The 21849-nt window shown below is 41.1% G+C and overlaps 2 long non-coding RNA genes across 3 annotated transcripts; one reads left to right on the plus strand and one right to left on the minus strand.

Annotated features, from left to right (window-relative positions):
* Nucleotides 1-3947: 3947 nt before the first annotated feature.
* Nucleotides 3948-4899, plus strand: LOC140582894 (uncharacterized). The gene is made up of 3 exons (XR_011985701.1): nucleotides 3948-4224; nucleotides 4321-4432; nucleotides 4533-4899. It is a non-coding gene; the product is annotated as an uncharacterized lncRNA (long non-coding RNA).
* Nucleotides 4900-4971: 72 nt separating this feature from the next.
* Nucleotides 4972-6817, minus strand: LOC140582878 (uncharacterized). Of its 2 annotated transcripts, XR_011985673.1 has the most exons (6): nucleotides 6442-6817; nucleotides 6278-6348; nucleotides 5945-6121; nucleotides 5623-5672; nucleotides 5490-5543; nucleotides 4972-5419 (listed from the first exon to the last, which is right to left on the minus strand). It is a non-coding gene; the product is annotated as an uncharacterized lncRNA (long non-coding RNA). The 2 variants fall into 2 exon arrangements; XR_011985672.1 differs by having other exon boundaries at nucleotides 4972-5543.
* Nucleotides 6818-21849: the final 15032 nt, after the last annotated feature.

The following is a 21849-nucleotide window of genomic DNA, read 5'->3' on the forward strand; positions in this document are numbered from 1 at the left end:
TAATTTAACATACATAGGATGATAATAAAGAATGTTTGCTTTCTTATGCGTCGGTCACGCTAAGCAACCGCAACGCCCCGCATACCATCGGAAAGCTACAGCGATTCTGAGCAATTGTAGCGGAGAAATTTCGCCCCGCCTTGTTAGGGGAAAACTGGTGGTTATTCTACCCAGGGAGACTAAGTAATGAGAGGATCTGAGTCCCTCAACCCGAGTTCTTTTAGTCCCAGTATTTGCGTATGCAAATATGTTTTACCCGTTCTGCTGCGGGAGGGTGTTGGAAGGCAGGTTCAGGGGACAAAAATGGACACGGTGGCACCCTGAAATATATACGTTTTCGGCCGGGTACAGATATAATCTGCCGACAACCCTGCACTCCCAAAACCTAGCACGTCGGGTGCGACGCCCCTACCCCCGGGTAGTTACACAATGTTTGAACGCATAAACCACCCTAAACACAAACGAGTGATTTATTGTAAATGGAAAGGTCGCTTTTCTTTCCGCTGTCCTCCAACCTTAAACAGCAAGCTATAAAACGGACGGCATGAAAGAAAATACTTCAGGCCACAGAGATGAATTATGCCCCGATGACGCAGAGGAAATTTAATAATTCAAACATCCCCCTTTTTAGCAATTCACCAATTTGTCCCGTTGTCATCAATAACAGAAAAAGACAGATTTAACTCAAAACGGGAAAAAAAGAAAGAAAACTTCTCAGGGTTACACAGCAAAGCATAGCACAATACCAATCGTCATTCACCTATTCAAAATACAGCGCGTAAATGACATTAAACAAACACTTCGACTGCGCTTAATTACATCCAACACACACTTATGCATACAATTGTCCAGATCTGCAACTTTGCCGAGACCTTCACCCGATTGAGGAGTGAAGAAAAGGAGCAGGTTTACCAGTCAACGACGGAATGGGTCGAGATGAGTTGTAGGGGGAGGCCTCTGTATGGCAGGGTCACTCACTCGCGCTGCATCCGAGGTCGAAATCGCCCGAGTATACGCCCGTGTAACACAGCTCCGGGGCCCTGGATCTCAAAACCGGCGCGCGCTGCCTCCACTTCAGCACCGCTAATCCGGGTGCCCTCCTCCACGATATTCCCCAGCTCCTTCAGTTCCACCGGATGCCAGGACACGACTTAGACTCCCGAAGATGCCACTCGTCATACCCGCTGTCGTCGACACCACTCAAACAGCCCCTCCGCGTCTCTGTCTTCCGCTGCAGACCGAGATGGCGTCCGGCGTATGCACACCAGGCTGCCCGCCACGCTCTCCGTTTGGGATGGCGCAGCCCCAATAATCCCCAACTCCAACACAAAGAAAAAAAAACAACAGACTTTCGCCCTGCCAAAACGAAGCCGGGCTCCAACTATACTAGCCGCGATTCCTTGTAAAAAAAAAAACTAAACGCGACTCTGCTTCCACTTCGCCCAACCGACCTTTTTTTTTTACCGCTCCCCTCACTACCAGAGACTCGCCCAGCAACGCTACTCATTAGATAGGCTAAGGCATGACTGCATGATCCACCGAGCCCAGAGACTAACAGGAAAACTAAAATAAAAACTACGGATCTTTAAATCCGCTACACAATATTGGCAGTATGATCCAATTTCGATTTCGCCGTATTTACCCTGAAATTTCTGCACGAATTCGCCACCACACCACACCACACCACATTTATATAGTATACTATAATATAATTTACCCAAACAACAGATCCCTTAATTAATTCTGTTGCTTGCTCATATACATTTAATTTCTGTCTGTCTTTGCCATTTCAAAACCATGTTGTGACTCTTGGCTGACTTTAATATAAGCTATTGGAGCTGCAATATTGTCCGTTTTACACTCTCTTGATTAATGTGGAAGATCGTAATTTAAAATACATATCCTATGTATTTTAAATTACGATCTTCCACATTAATCAAGAGAGTGTAAAACGGACAATATTGCAGCTCCAATATATAATAAAGAATGTTTGCTTTCTTATTTGTCGGTCACGGTAAGCAACCGCAACGGCCCGCATACCATCGGACAGCTACAGCGATTCTGAGCAATATTGGCAGTATGATCCAATTTCGATTCCTGAAATTTCTGCCTGAAAGCACTCGCTCACTAATTGGAGCGAGCCAACCTTAAAGGGCCCAGATCGCATTACTGATGGTACCACATATTGTTCTAATCCGTACTGTTGTGACACAGACATTTGACATACAGTGACTACTAATATTAGCAGGATAGGCTCAATGTATAATGTTACGAATATTTTGGTATATTGCTCGGCATTACTGGTTCTTTAATACATTTATTTGAGTCACTCTGTTTGTTTACGTGACCTGATGTTTACGTGAGATCTCAGCCTAATTGTTACTTTGGCAGATTGTTGGGGGATGGGTAGCCCTGCATGTGCATCGCAGAGAAGTGCAAAACAGCAATCAAGGAAACAATAGCCCTAGGTTGGCAAGCCCAATCCAGGTATTTGTCCCCTCATCTCAGAAGCTGATGTTAACGGCTTGAGTAACTGACCTGCTTGAGTCAAATGCTGATGACTCCCAGGCTGAGGAATTTGTAACTAAATAGTTGGATTAAAAATATTTGCATCATTGTAATTTGCTCACAACTACAGCTAACTTGCCTGTGTGGCCTGTTCCCTGTTTTCTTCTGCTTATCACTTACTTTTAGTTGAATTTACAATTGTCATCTCCATTGTTTAGTGCTCAATGCCTTTGATCAATAACATCATATATAATATGTCTAATATAAGTTTAATAACTTTATAATTTAATATAAGTTAGGACAAGCTTAATACTAATTGTATATCAACTATATATATCATAATTAGCCCTTCTGAAGTCTGTTACCCGTCATCTCAGATGTTGATGTTAACCGCTTCAGTAAGTAACCTGTGGGTCGCACTGGTAAAATAGTTGAGGTTTTTTTTTCCTTAAATGGTCCCATTATTCATCATGTTTTTATGCTCCACAAATACTGTAGGTTGTCAGCTTTATTTGCCTGTGTACATTTTATATTGTCTGTCATTGCTTTGACCTCTGTGATTTTGCTAAGTTTATCCTGCTAATTCCCTTGCAAACTGTAAAATAAAAGCGTGATTATTTGAGTAGACGGGCTGTGTGTTTCAGTTCGTCACGTGCTTTGGTGTATTTGCGGTGTATAACAGGTCAGTGTGCCATGCATCAGATAGGTAGTGGCCCAGTCTATAATGCTCCAAATATTTTGAAGGGTTACTCTAAAACTGCTGGGGGCCGTTTCACGAAGCGGGTTTAGTGAAAACTCGGAGTTAGTTGTGTGTGAGTTAAGGGAAACTCAAAGTTTTCGGTTTCAAAAAGCCAGTTGAGCCCAACTCTGAGTCATTTACCGCGGTAACATACCCCGTGAAGCTAACCTGCTCGCTAGCAGGTTTAATCCCTGTAACTCTGAGTTCCTCCTCTTTAAATGAACAGTCAGATTGAAGCAAGTACTTTCTCAGACATGGCGTGTCCTTTTCTCGAAAGACCGGTCGACATCGAAGCACAAATTATCCGCAGGAATCTACGTCAGGAGAGGGTGGTCAGACCCCGTTTAGATATTTTATCGTTTACAAATGATTTTCTGTTAGAGCGTTACCGTTTTTCATCACAGACAATCATTTATCTCAACAATATTCTTAGACCTCATTTTGCTCGTCAAACACACCGTGGACATCCTCTCAGTTCCGAGCAAATTCTTTGTACAGCACTTTGCTTTTTTGCTAATGGCAGCTTTCTGTACAATATTGGTGACGCTCAATATGTTTCTAAGGCAACCGTCTGCCGGTGTATCAGACAGGTTACTCTTGCGCTTAAACATTTTCTCTACACGTTTGTGGCATTTCCTGGTCACAGATGTAGTAGAATAATCAAGGAAGAATTCCACAGAATTGCAGATATGAAGTAATAGCCTCATATATTTAGTAATATGCTTTAAGATTTGAAGCAATAAACAATTGTAGGTTAAGACTAGATAAAATACAGTTACACTTTTTGCATTGTAACACCATACAAAACTAGAAACTGACTGCAGTACCTGTTAAAATTAAGTAGACTTATGCCCTCTTTGTTAGGATTTCCAGGTGTGATTGGCTGCATAGATGGCACACATATTCCCATTAAGGCTCCTTCAGTAAATGAAGGAGACTATGTGAACAGAAAGTCATTCCACAGTATTAATGTGCAGGTAGGTGTTTCTAGCTTTTAGTAGTTTACTGCATTGAATTATTGGCCTACTTTACAGTACATCTACAGTAACTAATCACTGTTCTGCATTGTGAAGATTATATGTGATGCAGCCTATGTCATCAGCAACGTGGAGGCAAAGTGGCCTGGGTCTGTGCATGATGCCAGAATGTTCCGTGAATGCACACTGAGTGCTAGACTTGCTCGTGGTGAGTATACAATGTAGCTACAGTATATTATAATCTTTAAGCAATATCTTGTTCCCTCATATTGCACCTTAACATGTAAACTGTCTACTCATCATTGTAGGGGAGTTCAGTGGTTACCTACTCGGTGACAGGGGGTACCCATGCCAGCCCTATCTGCTGACCCCATACCCTGATCCTGAGCCTGGCCCACAGCAAAGATATAACTTGGCTCACAGCAGGACCCGGGCCAGAATAGAGATGACCCTGGGCATACTGAAGGCCCGTTTCCAGTGCCTTCGTGGCCTCCGTGCCACCCCAGAAAGGGCCTGTGATATCATTGTTGCATGCGTAGTCCTGCACAATATTGCAATGATGAGAAGAGAAACCTGGGTTGCTGCCCCAGAGGTTGACCCTGATAACAACCCTGACATTCCTGTTGATGCAACAGATGGACAAGCTGTTCGAAACGCAATATGTTCTAATCATTTCCAGTAAATACTGTAAGTTGCAAATAAAAACAAATGACAATCATTTTATGAACTCTTCTTTATTTCCTGTAATTGATTATGCAAAACAGTATTTTAATATTTTGTTTTGAAAGACAGTTAACGATCCATCAACTTGTGCCACTACCCACCTTTAACTGATGTTCCAATATTTGTATTTCTATTAGGGTTTTCTGCATTTTTTGTTTAATGTGTTCCATTTCCAGATCCGATTTTTCAATTTGTTTCTCAAGGTATATTTTGTACAACTGCTTTACAGGGAGCTATTAGAATACACAAAAATGTTACATCTTGGCAGTATTGCACTGTGAAAATTGTACCACTATGAATATAACTTAGAAAACAGACACTTGTAGCTAACGACATTTTCATTTAATGAGAAGAATGATTCTTAATCCAATTTTTCAATAACTGGCAGGCAAATACTGAAGCATCTTACAGAGGTAAGCTGCGCTGTGGCTGTGGATGCAGTCGGTTCACCCTGGAGATTCTCTGCATTGCTCTGTGAAGAAAGGATAAATGTTTTAAAATGGTGCATCACTTACATGACGTATTTGTTAGAAAGTGCATACCATAGGCTGCTCTACATCTTCCCTCCCTGTGACAGCTGACAAGGTGTCTTCATCCTGTAGTGAAGACTATCTCTTACTTGCATACACCAATAATGAAAGACATAGTATGAAAAATCTCGAGAAGAGTATGTACCATTTCATGGGTGTCTGGCGGTTCCACAACAGAGATTACTCCATCAGTAACTGCAAGACAATGTGGATTACAGGCAATTCATCAACTGAGACCTGCACATTTTGAATATAACTTTTACAACAGTGGGCAGTCTTTCAAATATCACAGTCTTTCAACAGTATGTACATGAAGTAATGACATCTATCAAATTATACTCATCTATAACTTTTAAATAAATTACAATCGGTTCGATTATGATGGGTTTGATGATGAGTTTAATGGATAGCCATCACTGAGCCAACACTGGACAAATGCATATACATCATTCATATGAATTAATTACTTCTTATGTAAGAACTTCTGTCCTGGGGCATGGCTGTATCGGAGGAGCTTCCTCCAAGGATGCCATCAGCCATGGGCCGGCCAGTGTTTTGGCTGAGAGCCATCTCTTCAGCCTCTGAGAGAGGTGTTGGTGGTGGACCCCCACCAGTTTTTCGGGCCTCTGCCTTTTTCCTATTGGCTAATATGTAGGTAAGATGTGAACATATGCACCCAAGCCCACATTTAGAACCTTGTAAAAAGATTTAAACAATATTACATGCTGCCAGATTTAAGATGAAACTGTAGCTTTTGTGTCTTATAGACAAGCAAAACCTCCCAATCGTCCAGTGCCTACCTGTTTGTACTATATTTTTATACTTCATCTTTATTTGCTGCCAAGTGCGCTTTATGCCTGCTGGGTTACAACTGTAATAACGAAATTAAATTAGAGAGAATATAGAAAAACTAGTATTATTTCTTAAATATACATCAATCAACATCGTTCTTATCAATACTTACGCATTCACTCGGTCAGCTATTTTCTGCCACGCTTGTTCCCGTTCTTTTGCAGCAGCAATCGTGTTTCCTTTTTTTGATATGGCATGCTCATATTCAGTATACGCCATCATTAATAATTCAAGCTCCACTGGGGTGAAATTGGAAGCGCGAGATTTGTTTCCCTGTGTTGTCATGGTGAATCATTTTCTCTGGATGCCATTGATAGAGCCTTTTTATGTGCTCGTGCACGCGTGACAATCAGGGTTAATTGAACTCAGAGTTTTGTAAACTAATCGTTATCACCTGTTCTGAAACCAAAAACTCAGAGGTTGACATCTCAGAGTTAATCAACTCAGAGTTCAAGTTTAAACCCAGAGTTTGCAAAACCTGCTTCGTGAAATACCCCCCTGGGGCTATAGACATGTGTCTGGTCTCTGTGTGGACCACAAATGTTGTGCTTTAATTTGATGCTTAATTTGGCTTTATAGCCTGAGGTAGGAGCTCAAACAGACCTCATTCCAGGCATCCGTACAGACTGTAAGGCCCTTCCGAAGTCTGTTACCCCTCATGTCAGATGTTGATGTTAACCGCTTGATTAAGTGACCTGTGGGTCGCACTTAAAATACTGTAATACTTGGGGCAACGACAAGGTCTTAAACTTTATACATTGTCAAAAAACAAAAACAAAACAATTATACCTGGATGTTACTAGAAAAGTGTCACTTTATTTCACATTTAAAGAGTTATTTCACATTTACAAGAAAATAGTACAGTGCAATCAGGATGTACTTGGGCCAATAGATTAGAAATTAAGAGCTTTAAATTTGATGAATGAATAATCTTTTTCGAAATCAGTCGCCCTATTCTTAGGTAATAAGAAGCCCACCAATCAAGCTCCGTCTTTACCCTTTAAATGCTCTGAGGATGGTTTTGTATACTTGGGTATTCATGTGACCCCTACTTTTGAAGCAATTATATAAAGTCAATTTCACACCATTGTTAGGAAATATCCATGATGATTTGAATAGGTGGATGGCTCTCCCTCTGTCATGGCTGGGGAGGGTGGCTCTGATAAAAATGAATGCCTTACCCCGCTTACTGTATCCATTGCAAATGATTCCTATTTTATTGTCTAATAAGGCTATAAAAGAGTTAACTGGGTGGCTCAGTTCATTTATTTGGAGCAAAAGGAAACCCAGATTAAAACTATCTAAACTTCAGCTCTCTAATGCAAAGGGTGGCTTGGACCTCCCAAATATTAGATTATATCAGTTGGCTTGCCATCTTAGATTTATTAATGAATGGCTTATTAAAGACCCTAAATCAGTGTGGCTTGATCTAGAATCTTTACAGTGCAGCTGCCCCTTACAAAACTTATTATTTGTTTCTAATTCAAATTTATGCAGAACTCTGTATAATAGTCCTTTAGTACCCAATACCCTCAAGGCATGGCGTGCTATTCAAAGGATGGAAGGCAAGAGCGATATAACCTCACCTCTTCTGCCTATTTTGAATGATCCAGAGTTCCTGCCAAGTGTCACAGATTCAGGTTTTAATCTTTGGCCTATTCTTGGTATTTGTAGGATGGGTGACTTGTTTGAGGATGGATCTCTAATGTCTTTTGATAATTTAGTTTCTAAATATAATCTACCTAGACAGCACTTTTTTAGATTTTTGCAAATTAGAAACTATATATTCAAAAATACCACACTTATCTCTAAATACTCTTTTTCTGTTATTGAGGAAATCCTCTGGAACTCCCCATCACACAGGTTGATCTCCCTTTTCTATAAAGCTCTATGCTCCTATGGTGCAGATAGCACTTCATATCTAAGACTGATTTGGGAAAGAGACCTGGGGGTGGATATTCCAGTAGAGGAATGGGAGACAGTTTGGTCTCAAGCTAACAGGCTCTCGGTTTGTAATAGGGCAAGAGCCATTCAGCTTAGAATTTTACATAGACTACATATCATGCCACAATTAAGACATAAATATAATGCAAGTCACTCGCCACTCCGTCCTAAGTGTAAGTCTAATGTAGGAGATTATATTCATTGCATTTGGAACTGTTATAGGATCCAGGCATATTGGTCCAAAGTTGTGGCTCAATTGAACAACATCTTTGGCCTGGATTTGGATCCTTTGTTACTTCTCTTGGGCTTTCCTTGTAAGCTCATTCTAAATAAATTTGAAAGACGACTTTTTAGTTTGTTGACTTTTGCTGCCAGGAAGAATTTGCTGATGTCATGGATCAGTGATAAGCCTCCCTCCATCAAAGGCTGGCATTCAATTATTAGGGAGATTATCCCTCTGGAACTCTTGACCTGTATTATTCATTTGACAACTGATGCTTTCATTCGCATATGGACTCCATACCTTAATTTCATAAATGCTTCTACCTGTGACATCTTGTGGTTTGGAATGTGTTACTAGTGGTGTATAGATAATTGATGTATTCTCCCCGGTTATTGTTGATTTTGATCTGTGATATAATACTCTGTTTGTCATTATATGTATATTTTTTGCTTTCCTATTCCAGCCAGTGTGTGTATGGTTTTGTCTTGCTAAAATAAATAAAAAAATAAAAAATTAGGGGGTGCAGTTCGGGTATGAGGGCCCCACCACCACTGCTAATTAAGCTGCTAATTTTGTTGCTAAAGCTGCTTTTGTTTGGTGGTATTAAGTAATTTTGTTTTAGGGACCAAAGAGCAGTCAGCTCAGTTCATTAAAATGAGAGGTGAGAATGACCACCTCTTCACCGGGGCCAAGAATTCGGCTACCATGGCTTGGAGGTATAAAAACAATAATCTGTCAGTTTAAACATCTTATGCTTATGAATGCAGTTTAACCCTCATCCTGTATGGAACCCATGACATCAAGACAGGCAATATAGCGGGCAATATTGTGGGCAGTGGTGGCTTAATGGTTAGGGAAGCACCCTTGTAATTGAACGATTGCAGGTTTGAATCCCCAACAACAAATAATTTATTTTTGTATAGCGCATTATCACAACATTACATTGTCTCAAAGCGCTTTACAGCATCCCCACCCAAAGCCCCCAGTGAGTAAGCCATAGGCGACAGAGGCAAGGAAAAACTCCCTAGAAGGAAAAAACCTTGGGAGGGACCAGACTCAAAGGTGGAGCCCATCCTCCAGGGGCCGGCAGGGAGAGTCAAATACAGTTAAATCTGAGACACGAGCAGGGGGGAGATGGCAAGCCGGTGCCACCGCTCCCTCCAATCGCCAGGCAGCCAGAAGGCAGGGAGCGGGTCATACAAGGAAGATGACACAGGCAGAACGGCGAGCTGGATGCATGGACGTCATTGTTAGAGGCAACGTCACATGTAGCAGGGTGTGCTGGACATCTTGATAGATTGAGGTCTCCAGGCAGCTCCCCCCAGGAGAAGTAGGGGAAATAAATGCAATTAGTCAAAGTAGGGGAGACTATAGGCAGTGCTAAAAGGTAGATCGGCAGATATGGCTATGGCAGCATAAGTAGGAGGGAGAGGCATGTGGGAATGCAGGCATGGGGAGTCCCTGAAATGTCAGCACTCCAATCCCACAAGCAATTGTGTAGCTAGAGTGACAGCACTGTCAATTCAGTTTATCCAAAGCCAATGGCACCGATCCCCACCCAGCTCTACACCTCACACTATAGGTTTAACTAGGAGTGAGAAGCTAGCTAGAGCTAGAACTAGTGTCCCTATAAGCTAAACTAAATAGGTGTGTTTTTATTCTAGACTTGAATATTGAGAGTGAGTCTGAAACCCGCACATCTGGTGGAAGACCGTTCCACAGCTGAGGAGCTCTATAGGAGAAAGCTCTGCAGCCTGCCGTAGCTCTTTCTACCCTGGGTACTAACAGATATCCCGCACCTTGAGAACAAAGCAAGCGTGGGGGATTGTATGTGGTCAGCAGATCACTAAGGTATTCTGGTGCAAACCAGTGAGGTACTCTGAGCAGCACTGCCAGAGACTCCCTTATTAGCCGAAAATCAGGCCTGGAGTCCTGCTGGTTAAAGAAGCGGTCCAGGACTGGGACGCTAAGTTTAATCCTGCAGAACAAGGGTCTGATCTGGTTAGGGAAAAGATGGAGAATAACAAAAACATCTTTATAGTATTACGGTAAAATTTGGGTTATTTTAAATGATCAAAGCATTATTCAGATTATTACACTTAAGTAAAACATACTAATACTGTCAGGGTCAGCCCCCCACTGTGGTCCTTCCGTGCCCCTTCCCCGTTTGACCAGCAGGTGGTGCTGGTCATTCCGTCCTTCACGTCAGTCCTTGTTCTCCCCTGTTTCCTGTCTGGTCTCGTGGCTCAATGTTTTAAGCATGTGCAGTCTGTTTGCCCCTCGGTCCTGAGTTCCCTCTTGTCTTGTGTTCGAATCCCACCTCCTCTGTTTTTGTATTTAGCTCCCTGGTTTTTTCCTTTGTGCTTGATATACCCTGGTGTCTGATTTAGTAATCGGTTTTGGTTTTGTTTCTTATTCCCCTGCCTGTGTTATTCCTATGTACTTCCCTAGTGTTGATATATGCATTCTTGGTTAGTTCTTAGTTTCCCTGATTGTTAGTTTCTTTGAGTTAATTGGTTTCACCTGTGTCTTGTTTCCCTAGTCCTTGTTAATCAGTCTCACCTGCCCTGTGTTAGTCATTACCCCTTGTAGTATATTAGTTCCTGCCCTTGTTCTGTTCCCCGCTGGTTCATTGTGTCTAAACTATTGTCTAAGCTCGTGTCTCTGATGTCTACGTTTGTCTGTGGTATGCCCTTGTCTCTGGTTTCCCCCATGGTTGGATTTTACTTTAGTGTCTTGCTTTTCTAGTTAGTTTTTCCATGTGTGTTACTTAGTCTAGTTTATTCCTCCCTGTTTAGTTTTGACCCCTCGTGGTCTTTTGGTTTTCTTGAGTTATCTGTTTGATTTAATAAACCCTGTTTTGTTTGCTGGAGCCGCAAGCGGGTCGTCCGCCCCTTCTTTGTGCACCATGCCTCGTTCCCGTTCCCATGCCCAAGATGCCCACAACCATGACAAATACACTGTGGAAACACTCCAGTGTCATATACTTTATCTGTGTAAATCAGCTTTGTTTGAGCCCGATATCAGCTTTGTGACATTTTTCAAGCCAATCGATTCACACAGGCCAGCTTGAAGATCAAATGAACTTTAGGAAATGTTCTAGTTTATTCTAAATTTGAAAGTTATTTAGTTTATACAGCTACAACGTGTATCCAATCATGGGTCATTCAGTTTCCGAAATTATCCTTAAAATTAAGTAACTAGCTATGTTATAATTTAATATTAAATAACATAGTAAACTCTTCAGTCGTTGTCACCACAATGTCAGAAATGTTGGACCAAAGTCGACAGCCAGGTTGTTTTTATTTAAGTTGTTTTTAAGTATTAGGTTTCTGCCATTTTAGCCAGTAGCAAGCAGGACCATTAAAGCTTCAAGGAAAGCTGAAGAGAGCTTAACAGTGGACCTTTCTCAGCGTTTCCCTGAAAGTGAACCTTAGCCCAGTGTTGTAAGTATTTGTATTTGGTATGTTCCATACAGCTGTGAGCATCGTGACCCTTTTTTAAACATACTCACATCTACAGATGTGCACACTTTGAAACGTCCCATTATTGACAATTCATCCCTGTCTTAAAATGGATGAGAGAGGGATATAGGGCTCTCGAAGGAACAAACAGGCACGCTTAGGTTCACTCAAATACACTTTAATAAGTAATACAAAATGATCTCACATTAACACCAATACTGAGCTATCATATTGAAGGCAATGCAAAATAACTCGTACTACAACGGATATCAAAATATATATATCTTATAGCTAATAACATTAGGTGCAAAGGTTTGAATATATATAGAAAAGAAGCAATAATACATAAAAGAAGCAAGGAAACATAGAAAGTTACGAAATATCACAAGCGGCGATAATTTACTCGCAACAATCAATGGAAAGCAGAAGCAGTTGCAAAGCTATTTACACTCGGACGTGCTATCATCACCCACCTTCACACATGGACTGGGGAGCCCTTTCAGTCCTGGCAGGAGACCAACACGTGAGTTCCGAGAAAGTGCCGGGCGATGCGCGCTCTATCCCACGGCTGAACTCCGGTCAGTACTGGGATCTCCCCCTTCCTTTATACTAAATTTAGAGTTGCGTGTGGGCAGGGGGTAAGCTGGCCAGGCTCACCCCTTCCCCCCAGGCAATATATGGTGTTCCAATTCCCCCTTTTGTCCGAGTGATTCTGCTTGCGATAACATACTTCAATGGGCGTCCTGGCGCCAGGTGTCTTTGCGCAACACCTCCCTGTTCCCCCCTAAAGGCAATATAGGGTGCTGTATACCGACCCCCCACCCTATCTCCCGAAACCAAGATAAGCATCCTGGCTTCTTTTATGAGCCCAAGTTATTTACGGCAAAATTAGGTTTTACAGGGGATCGGTAAATAACTTGTTCGTGCAGTGTAGTGACATTTGGGGTGAATCATGGACGATTGATCTGAATTTCAGGACGATCAGTCCACAGGCGATCGGAATTAATCAACTATTACAACTTTCCAGAATATTATAGTAAAGTTACTTCTATGTCACGTGGGTGACGTAATCGTCCGCGAATTCATCCTAATACAATCCCTGATGCACACACACACCCTTTCCATCCTCCTTTCTACTAGGACCACTCCTATGCATTGGCCGATTCTCCCACTCGTCTAAAGGCTGGACTCGGTGACGCTTTGGCTAGAGTGGAAAGTCTGGAGGGGGAGAAGCGGAATGGTAAGGCCCGAGAATAGAGGGCAAAGATAACGGTGAAGAGTCTTTGCGAAGATCTGAATAAAAAGAACCTCATAAACAACAAGTAGAAAGAGAGGCTTGATTTCTACCCGGGTAAAATAAATTGATGAGTACAACTTGGAACTTCATGTATATGTTATGTTAACACTCTTTTTAAAAATTCATATACTGTAGGTATTGTTTCAATTAATTGAATTTCAGATCTTCAGATAGACCTCTTTGGGGGCCATGAATACACAAAGGACCAGAGAGTGTCTGCCCTTACACTCGACCTCCATGGTCCAAAAGCATACAGCTGCCTGAGGGAGTCTCTGCATCTTCCCCTCCCACATCCACATACCTTGCAAAGGTATTGTTCATGTTATGTGATTAAACGTTTTTTAAACATACTGGTCCAACTACTAAACCACTTCAGCCCTACATACTATGTTGTACGACAAACAGCGAACTGATGTATACGCTGTGAGCTTGTTGATCTGCTATTTTCACTACTTTTGAAAGTCTTAGAAAATGCGAACAATTTCAGAAAAAAATGAGAGATAGAAAAAGTGCCTGAAATAGGGATGCCAGGGTTAAAATGCTGAAATATGCTATTTGTTTTCTTTTTGCAAATGTGGATGTAATCAGTGGATGCCAAGCCTGGACTCAATACGATGATGTTGGACATGTTGCAGAGATGACTTACACAAGACCCACCTAAATATGGTTGTGTGGCACTCATGTTGGATGCCATGGCCATCATAAAACAGATTCAGTACAACCCCCATAGGCGAAAAATGTCTGGATTTGTTGGTATGGGGGATGGCAGGGATGAGACTGATGTAGCCACAAACATGCTTGTTTTCATGGCGGTTGGCTTACAGCAGGGGTGTCCAATCTTATCCGCAAAGGGCCGGTGTGTATGCGGGTTTTCGCTGCAACTCCCTAATTAGATTACTAATTAGAGGACTGATTGACTGAAGAGTCCTCACACCTGGGTTTGAACAGCTGACCTACAGGTTATCCAAAAAACCTGCATACACCCCGGCCCTTTGCGGATAAGATTGGACACCCCTGGCTTACAGGGTCATTGGAAAGCTCCAATTGCCTACTACCTCACAAAGTCGCTGTCACCAGACACATAGAAGGTCCTGGTTGTCCATGCTTTGGAGGAACTGCATGCACGCAGGGACGGATTATGGACCGGGCCAGCGGGGCCGCTGCCCAGGGGCCCTTGGGGTGCAGGAGGCCCGTGGGGCCCCTAGCCCAAAACAATTTGCAACGCTTATCAACAATGTATTTTCGTTTGTCTATTTTAGAGGGCCTACATTCTTTAATCCTCTGCCTACAAGGGCCCCTGACCCTACAGGGCCTCTGATGGAAACATGGAGGGAGGGCGTTTGGCTGCCAAGGGCCCTTGAATTGTGGTGGTTGTGGTGGTGGTGCTGGTGGTGGTGGTGGTGGTGGGGGGGCGGCGGGGGTCCTCGCAAACGTTTTGCCCAGGGGCCCACACAACCCATAATCCGTCCCTGCATGCACGTAGCATAAGAGTGGTCTGCATGACAATGGATGGGCATGCCTGCAACATGAACATGTGCAAGCACAAAGGGGCAAGTTAAAAGGAAACCCTCATGAGCCATTACAAACCTTCTTTGAACATCCAGTGACTGGTGACAGGGTTTTTGTGTTGATGGATGCTTGTCACATGCTGAAGCTGACATGCAACATGTTGCAGGCTTACAGTCCAATAAGCAGCACTACTGGAGAAATCAACTGGTCATACATTGTTGATCTCAAAAATGTCCAAACAAAAGATGGATTCTGTAGCAGTAGCTCTATACACATTGAGGGACCTTGATATTCACACTATAAACACTGTGAAGAAACAGTTGAATTCATTGAGGTAATACAACATGAAAACATTGTTATATAACATTGCATATTCTTCATGAAACCCAACTCTGTTTATACTTACCTTTCATACTTACCTGTAGGGGGAAATCCAAGCAAAGCTTAGGACTTAAATGTTTATTTGTTGTATATATTGAAATTAGATATTAATTTGATCTCTTTGATACCTACAGACACCCTGTTATGGTGATGTTTAAGATGGTTTTGGTTAATAGTCATTTGTTTTCTTAGATGATTGACAGGCTCTTTGACATCCTGAACAGTTGCAATCCCTGTGCCACAGGTTTCAAAGCTCCCCTGGGTAGAGTTCTTCTTGAGAGGCAGTTTGGTGATGAAAGATGGCACACCCCTTCGTCAAACAAAAAGGTCTTTTAAAATAGTGAATGGTTTCCATGAAAAGTTCATGAAATCATAAGTTCAGATTATGCTCTATTATCTTGTTGTGCATCGAGTTCATAAGATGCTCTGTTCTCTTGTTCTGATATTCTTGCTATCTGCAGTTTTGTTTCTGTTGACTTCTGTCAATGTTTTTCAGGTCATACAAGTGTCAAAAATTGTATGTATGTGCATATGATGCTGTGAAAAATGGTATTTTCATATGATGCTGTGAAAAATGGTATGTATCTTTATATGATGCTTTTGTGTGCAAAGCCTTTTGATGTCTGCAGTTTTGTTTCTGTTGGAATTTTCTTGTGTTCTTCCGTTCATACAGGTGTCAATTGGTTTGTATGGCATGTTCTTGTCAAACTTTCCCAGTTCAGTTTCTATATTGTTCCTAGTTGCTTTAGCATCCTAGAGGTAAATCATTGATTTCAAGGACCTTAATCTTGACATTCTGAAGAAGCACCCAGTAATTTTGCAACCAGTAGCTTTGTAGTCATTTGCCAGTCAGGGACATTACTGGAGAAAAAGATGTATTACTGTTACCATCCCTGTCATTACGTGTTGTCACATCTCATGGATATTTGTTGAAAAGTCATATAAATAAAATATGCTAGACGCTCTCAAGGTGTCTTGTCTTTCCATTATCATATTAATAAAACATTTTTTTTAAGGTACCTGTCAATCATCGGCTTTGTCATCAACACTGAGACATTTTTGATGATGATTCCTGGCCTCCTCCAAGTTCAGCGTTATGTCTGCACATACAGCTTCATTCAGGATCACTTGGAGCTTCTCTTCAATTCTCTCAGGGCATCAGGTAGGAGTTTCACATTTATAGCTACTCTTCTTCTTGAGCTGCCACCTTTGAGTGCTCATATGTTTCAGGGGTCTACCAAGGCAAATTGGTCCTAGGTGAAGGGCCAGACGAAGAGTGGTCCAGAAGACCTCAGGAGGTCACTGGGGCCCTGCCCTGGAGCCAAGCCAGGGGAATGGGCCCGTAGGTGAGCGCCTGGTGACTGGGCTTTTGCAGTAATCGGACCTGTTCCCGGTGAGGGTTGGACTTTGCCAGGGTTCACAACCTTAATGGACAGAATTTCTAGCCGCAGCAGGGTGATGGAAGGTTAGGGTTACATTAAACCAGGTAAGCGGAAGATGCTAATACAGTATGGTAATTAGTCTTTTCTAAAACTTGCCCTATGTAACCCCAGTTCCACTCACTATGGCGAGTGGTAGGTGTACAGGGACCAGTGTGCTAGGTTCGGTGGGAGCAGTGACAAAGGAGCAGACCCGACCACAGATTTAAGAGATTATTTACACCTCACTTTTACTGAGGCGAAAAGGGGAGAAAAAAAAAAACATATACAGTATATACCCACCTAAATGCATATACAGAAAAAAAAAATAATTGTAGTAACAGTATTTTGCCAACGGGCACAATGAGTTTACTCCCCTTTTAAATTATATTTCTTCTTTAAATAAAACAGAAATTCCCAAAACCATATAATTACAGCTAATGACTTCCATACGATACCAATTTTCAACAACAAAAAAAATACAGGGACAGATGTACAAATGTCAATTGGACAAGTAACAAAAAAAACAAACAAAAAAAAAGTAATAGAGGTACACTGATTAATTTCAGAGTCACCGTTGGTGACCTGATGAAGGAAAAACTTAGCTCAATGTCCAAAGTAGAGCTCGCCATCGCAGTTAGGCTCTGCAGCGCTGAGGCCGAAGGTTTCCAACGGAAAAAAACCCCAACCTGTATAGTAGTATAGTGCCGTACAAAAGTTGTCAATTACAAAAAAATACAAATAATTCAATACCCCATTTCCTTCCACTGCACCCAAATCACATAGGAAAAAAAAAATAAACAAAAGATTGCCGTACACAGCCTCCAAGATGGCAGATTCACGAAAAGGGTAACAGAAATGGCGCCGGTGTTCTGAAATTCTTTCCTACCCATGAAAATGTCCTACCCGAGTTAACTGCACATGCTCGTTCGCTACTTAACACACACCCATAAATATCTGCTGCTTTCGAGTCTCTGCTTTTCGAAGAAGAAACAAGGTTAGTTTTATCGCAATTTTAGAAATATATATATATGTGTGTGTGTGTTTGAGTGTCATACATTTTTGACTTACCATGTGCATGTGTATCAGAGTGCAGTTTGAATACACTCTTGCCTGCAAAGCATCCGCGTGATTTTCATGCTGCTTTAAAATTTGGCTGTGTGCGAAATTAACTCAGGGCTTGCAGTATCCATAGTTTGCATAACAATTTAAGTCTCTGTGGTAACTATTCATCTTTCATTCTGAAACATGTTACATAAAATCGCATTCCTATTATCTGTTACTAAAAATAGATAAATAAGATTTCATGTACACGTTTTTACTCACGAAAAAGTGAACAGTATTTCTAATGATCTGAGCATAATGTTTGCATTAACAATCTAATACTGCACTTGGGCACTGTGAAACGTAATGAAAACAAAATGTATGAATCAATAAAAACAGAATTTACTTAATTTTTTAGTGCTGAAAGTCATGTCGTGACTTCTCTATGCAAAGACTACATTTTATCCCAAGACACATTATATTGGAACACGCATGAATATATTATCCTTTCTGTTACCATTTCTGAAAATATCAGTTTTTTGAAGAGTCATGGGTTATAAGAGTTTTATATTTTCTCTTTTACAAGTATGTGTCAGGGTCAGCTTTGTGTAACATTATAAAATTTCCTCTGTTCTCAGGTGCTGTATAACTAATGAAGCTAGTGGGGACATTGTGATTGGACAAAAAAATCATTATTCCAGTTAATTAAATAACTTAATTAGTAAAACCTGTGTGATCCATTTATTGCTGTTCTTTTTTAAGGATATTTTTTATATTTTTATTGCATTGTATTCTATACTCTACACCAGGGCTCTTCAAATCTGGACCTTGATTCCAAATCCAGGCCTTGTTTTCAGTTCTCCCAGGTAGTTTAATAATTACTGATTCTGATTGGTCAGAGGCTTCACATCTGGCTCACAGGTAAAGGAAGGCTGGAGAACCAGCAGTGCTTGGACCTCGAGGACCGTGATTTGAATAATAGGGCTCTACACTGTGGTCATCTTATATGAAATATTCATATTCCCAAATGTTTTAAATATGAAATGGGTTGGGATGGGTTAGGATACCCAGAGATACATTCACTAAAGGGAAGAACGTGGACATTTAAAGATTAACTATGACAATATGAAAGATAACTATATCTATATTTCTGTATCTTTAATAATGTCCTACCACCCTTAACATAGAGGGGAGCAGATATTTATGGAGTGTTTACTTCTATAATAATGTCCTACCACCCTTAACAAAGAGGGGAGCAGATATTTATGGAGTGTTTACATCTATAATAATGTCCTACCACCCTTAACAGAGAGGAGAGCAGATATTTATAGAGTGTTTACGTCTATAATAATGTCCTACCACCCTTAACAGAGAGGGGAGCAGATATTTATGGAGTGTTTATGTCTATAATAATATCCTACTGTACCACCCTGTGATGGCTGCCCCCATTTTAAGGGAAGTATCATTTATGGTCATTTGTTATTCTATGTTTGAGTTTGTTTAGTTTAAGTTGCAATATATTAGTAATTAACATTTAATTTATGTATTTCTTTATTTGGCACATTTAACCAGTTTACTAGATGAGGCGCACACATTTGGTTAACTGGAATAATGTGTTGAGTATTTATTGAGTTTAATTTGTTTCTTTTGATTTACCGTGTGTGGAGTGCAGGGGAGGATTCCTTGCTGCTCCAGGCAAAAGAGGTGGCCAACATGGAAGCTGGGCTAAATGCAGGAAATTGGACAACTCCAACTGGCTGTTTGCCGTAGGGGTGGAATAGTTTGCATTTAGTTTCTTTTTATTGTTTAGGTATATTTTTTCGGATTCACTTAATTTGATTAGATTTTGTTTGTTTTGATTGAAACATTATCTGACTTTTGTATGGGTGTATTTGTGGTATTTGTTATTGGTTTTACCCCTTTTGTGTCTTGTGGTTTGGCCAACCAGTGTATATATAGCCCTCATGGTGTCTTGTCTAGGAGGTCAGTATGTTTGGTTTAGGTTATTTAGTTATTGATTAGTTGACTTTTTTTTGTGGGCCCAAGTTTATTCTTTGTTAAATTGCTTTCTTTTTGTGAATTAAAAAAAAAGGATTTTTTTCCTAATCCGCCTGTGTTCCTCGTGCCTTCCATCTCGGTCCCTGACACACCATTAAAGGGGAGCAAATATTTATGCTGGTAGGAAAAAATTTCAGAACACCGGCGGTATCTGCATGTCTCGGCATATCTCGCGAGCGCGTGTATATACCCCCGTGTACCTCTTGGATGTAGCCTCTGTTTACTTTGTATTAGTTAGTGTACATACATCTTGTGCTGGGTTACATCCAAACGTTTGTAAACGGGCGGGCGATTTTCTACCCGTGTTTTAAATAAGTTTTATAAAATCGCGCATGAATAGACGATCTGGGTCTTGGTTTCACTTTAAAATGCCATCGCTTGAATGCCTGCAAAGTTTTTTTGGTCACCAGATGGCACTATCGCTCCATTATACAGATTGCCGTCTGCTTACCTGCATTTTTAACACTTGAAAAGAGCCGTTCATACCCTAATTTGTCTTCTTTCATGAGCAAAATTGTGCACGGGTGTGCAGATGAGATCTAAGTTTGTAATTAAAAATGAAAAATGGCATGTTTTATCTGCCAAAAAAATCAATGTGACGTTTCCGACCCGTGTTTTTAAAATTCTTGTAATTAAATTAATCACAAGATTAATAAATGAGGTAGGTCTTGGTTTCATTTTTAAACGCCATTGCTAACGTACCTGCAAAACTTTTTTGGATCACCAGATGGCACCATTGCTCTATTATACAGATCAACCCACTCGCAGCGGTCTCCTCATTAGCATTTAGCACCTGATAAGGGCTGTTCATACGTTTCATGTTTTTTTTTCTATACCAAAATTGGTACACATGTGCAAATTAGGCCCCAATTTATAACAAACAAGGGAGAAATCAAATGCCATGTTTCTGTAAAAGTTTATTTCATTTCAACTGTTGAAGCCCCATTCACTCATGCAAATATGTCAGTTTGTTCGAAGTCCATGAAAGTACCCTAAAGCTGATTTTTGCACGCCTAGAATTTGATCACTTGTCCTAAACCGATCAAAGATTATAAAACAGAATTTGTAATGGAAAAAAAGATCAGGTGTTCCGGGCAATTCAGTTTTCCTATATTACCGCTGATTTGTACACGGTTTCGCTGTTGTTTTCATGTCTTTTTACGAAGCTCTTGAGGTAAACAAGCCATATATTTTAAAACATCACATGCCTTTTCGGTGTTTTTTGTTTTTATAGATAATACATGACAGTATTTAATTCGCTGGATAGAGATATTTCTTGATGAAAACGGTATAGTATTGCTTATAAGACTACACTCACCTAAAGGATTATTAGGAACACCTGTTCAATTTCTCATTAATGCAATTATCTAATCAACCAATCACATGGCAGTTGCTTCAATGCATTTAGGGGTGTGGTCCTGGTCAAGACAATCTCCTGAACTCCAAACTGAATGTCAGAATGGGAAAGAAAGGTGATTTAAGCAATTTTGAGCGTGGCATGGTTGTTGGTGCCAGACGGGCCGGTCTGAGTATTTCACAATCTGCTCAGTTACTGGGATTTTCACGCACAACCATTTCTAGGGTTTACAAAGAATGGTGTGCAAAGGGAAAAACATCCAGTATGCGGCAGTCCTGTGGGCGAAAATCTTGTTGATGCTAGAGGTCAGAGGAGAATGGGCCGACTGATTCAAGCTGATAGAAGAGCAACTTTGACTGAAATAACCACTCGTTAAAACCGAGGTATGCAGCAAAGCATTTGTGAAGCCACAACACGCACAACCTTGAGGCGGATGGGCTACAACAGCAGAAGACCCCACCGGGTACCACTCATCTCCACTACAAATAGGAAAAAGAGGCTACAATTTGCATGAGCTCACCAAAATTGGACAGTTGAAGACTGGAAAAATGTTGTCTGGTCTGATGAGTCTCGATTTCTGTTGAGACATTCAAATGGTAGAGTCAGAATTTGGCGTAAACAGAATGAGAACATGGATCCATCATGCCTTGTTACCACTGTGCAGGCTGGTGGTGGTGGTGTAATGGTGTGGGGGATGTTTTCTTAGCACACTTTAGGCCCCTTAGTGCCAATTGGGCATCGTTTAGATGCCACGGCCTACCTGAGCATTGTTTCTGACCATGTCCATCCCTTTATGACCACCATGTACCCATCCTCTGATGGCTA

Source organism: Paramormyrops kingsleyae, chromosome 25 (assembly GCF_048594095.1).
Source record: "Paramormyrops kingsleyae isolate MSU_618 chromosome 25, PKINGS_0.4, whole genome shotgun sequence".
Lineage (NCBI taxonomy): Eukaryota > Metazoa > Chordata > Actinopteri > Osteoglossiformes > Mormyridae > Paramormyrops > Paramormyrops kingsleyae.